Here is a 3,408-nt window from a genome sequence, read left to right on the forward strand (position 1 = left end):
CGCCCTCCTTTTATGAACCCCACTTCCTATGCCACACCCCCAATCAACTTAAACTTAGGCCTCTTATTTATTCTAGCAACATCAAGCCTAGCTGTTTACTCAATTTTATGATCTGGATGAGCATCCAACTCAAACTATGCACTAATTGGCACATTACAAGCTGTAACCCAAACAATCTCATATGAAGTCACCCTCTCTATCATTCTCCTATCTACCCTACTAATAAGCGACTCATTTAATTACAATCACTCATTACAACACAAGGACACTATTGACTTCTACTCCCATCATGACCCCTAGCCATAATATGATTTATCTCCACATTAGCAGAAACCAACCGAGCCCCCTTTGACCTAACAGAAGGAGAATCAGAGCTAGTTTCAGGTTTTAATATTGAATATGCTGCAGGCTCATTTGCCCTATTCTTTATAGCAGAATACATAAATATTATCATAATAAATGCCCTAACCACCACCATCTTCCTAGCAACATCATATAACATGACCATATCAGAAATCTACACAATCAACTTTATAACTAAAACCCTCCTATTAACCACCCTATTCCTATGAATTCGAACAGCCTACCCTCGCTTCCGCTATGACCAACTAATATCCCTCCTATGAAAAAATTTCTTACCCCTCACACTAGCACTATGCATATGATATATCTCAATGCCCATCTTAACATCTGGCATCCCACCACAAACATAAGAAATATGTCTGACAAAAGAGTTACTTTGATAAGAGTAAATTATAGAGGTTTAAACTCTCTTATTTCTAGAATTATAGGAATTGAACCCGTACCTGAGAACTCAAAACACTCCGTGATACCTATTACACCATATCCTAAACAGTAAGGTCAGCTAAATAAGCTATTGGGCCCATACCCCGAAAATGTTGGTCAAACCCTTCCCATACTAATATCAACCCCCTAGCCCACCTCATTATTTCCTTAACCATCCTAACAGGAACCACAATTACAATTCTAAGCTCACACTGATTTCTAGTCTGAATAGGCCTAGAACTGCACATATTAGCCATCGTACCAATTTTAGCCTAAAACACAAACCCCTGATCCACAGAAGCATCCACCAAATATTTCCTAATTCAAGCAACAGCATCAATAATTCTCCTAATAGACATTTTCCTTAATAACTTAACTTCCGGACAATGAACAATTAACCCACCCCACAATCAAATTTTGTCCACAGTAATATTAATTGCCCTAGTAATAAAAATAGGAATAGCCCCCCTTCACTTCTGACTTCCAGAAGTAACCCAAGGAATCCCCCTGATTCCAGCCATAATCGCCCTCACATGACAAAAACTTGCCCCCATATCAATCATATTTCAAATCTTCCCATCAATAAACATGAATATCATTCTAATGATCTCAATCCTATCAATTATAATTGGCAGCTGAGGAGGACTCAACCAAACACAACTACGCAAAATTCTAGCTTACTCCTCAATTACTCACATGGGATGAATAATAGCAGTGCTGTACTACAACCCAAATATCACCATTCTAAACCTTATTATCTGTATCTTCTTAACAATCTCCACATTCATAATTTTTTACCTAAACTCAAATGTAACAACTCTATCATTATCGCACACTTGAAATAAATTAACATGAATAATACCCATAATCCCACTAATAATAATATCTTTAGGAGGTTTACTCCCACTAACAGGCTTTTCCCCTAAATGAGCCATTATACAGGAACTTACAAAAAACAATAACCTAATTATTCCACTCACAATAGCCATACTAACACTAATAAACCTATACTTCTATATACGCCTAACATACTCCATCTCAATAACAATATTCCCCACATCCAACAACACAAAAATTAACTGACAACTAAAACACATAAAACCAATGCCACTCCTACCTCCACTCGTAATCTCTTCCACATTACTACAATCTTTAACCCCACTAACACTAATAATCTAGACATTTAGGTGAATGAGACCAAGAGCCTTCAAAGCCCTTAGTAAGTAAACTTTACTTAATTTCTGCACTACCATAAGGACTGCAAAACTTTATTCTGCATCAACTGAACGCAAATCAATCACTTTAATTAAGCTAAGCCCTTCCTAGATTGATGGGACTCTAACCCACAAAAATTTAGTTAACAGCTAAACAACCTAATCAACTGGCTTCAATCTACTTCTCCCGGCGTTAGGGGAAAAAAGGCGGGCGAAGCCCCGGCAGAGTTGAAGCTGCTTCTTTGAATTTGCAATTCAATATGATATATCACCTCAGAGCTGGTAAAAAGAGGGCTACTCCTCTGTCTTTAGATTTACAGTCTAATGGTTACTCAGCCATTTTACCCCTAACTATGTTCATAAATCGCTGATTATTTTCAACCAATCACAAAGAATCGGAACTCTATACTTATTATTTGGTGCATGAGCAGGAGCAGTAGGAACATCCCTAAGCCTCCTAATCCGAGCAGAATTAGGCCAACCAGGAAGCCTAATAGAAGATGATCATGTCTATAATGTTATTGTCACATCTCACGCATTTATTATAATTTTCTTCATAGTGATACCAATTATAATTGGGGGCTTTGGAAACTGACTTGTCCCCTTGATAATCGGTGCTCCCGACATAGCATTCCCTCGAATAAACAACATGAGCTTCTGACTCCTACCCCCCTCACTCCTTCTACTTGCATCCTCAACCCTAGAAGCTGGTGCCGGAACTGGCTGAACAGTTTACCCACACTTAGCAGGTAACATATCACACTCAGGGGCTTCTGTAGACCTAACTATTTTTTCATTACATTTAGCAGGTGTTTCCTCTATTCTAGGGGCTATTAACTTTATTACAACAATTATTAAGATAAAACCCCCAGCCATGACCCAATACCAAACCCCCGTATGATCCGTCCTAATTACAGCGGTCCTTCTTCTACTCTCCCTTCCAGTCTTAGCTGCTGGAATTACTATATTACTAACTGATCGTAATCTCAATACTACTTTCTTCGACCCTGCTGGTGGCGGAGATCCCATCCTATATCAGCACCTATTCTGGTTTTTTGGTCACCCTGAAGTGTATATTCTTATTCTGCCAGGTTTTGGAATAATTTCACACATTGTAACGTACTATTCTAATAAAAAAGAACCATTTGGTTATATGGGCATGGTCTGAGCTCTAATATCCATTGGATTCCTAGAATTTATCGTGTGAGCCCACCATATGTTCACAGTAGGTATAGATGTAGACACTCCCGCATATTTCACATCAGCTACTATAATTATCGCAATCCCTACCAGGGTAAAAGTATTTAGCTGACTAGCTACGCTACACGGCGGCAATATTAAATGATCCCCCGCAATACTATGGGCCTTAGGCTTTATCTTTCCTTTCACCGTAGGCGGATTAACAGGA

The sequence above is a fragment of the Callithrix jacchus genome, chromosome 20 (assembly GCF_049354715.1).
Source record: "Callithrix jacchus isolate 240 chromosome 20, calJac240_pri, whole genome shotgun sequence".
NCBI classification, from domain to species: Eukaryota; Metazoa; Chordata; class Mammalia; order Primates; family Cebidae; genus Callithrix; species Callithrix jacchus.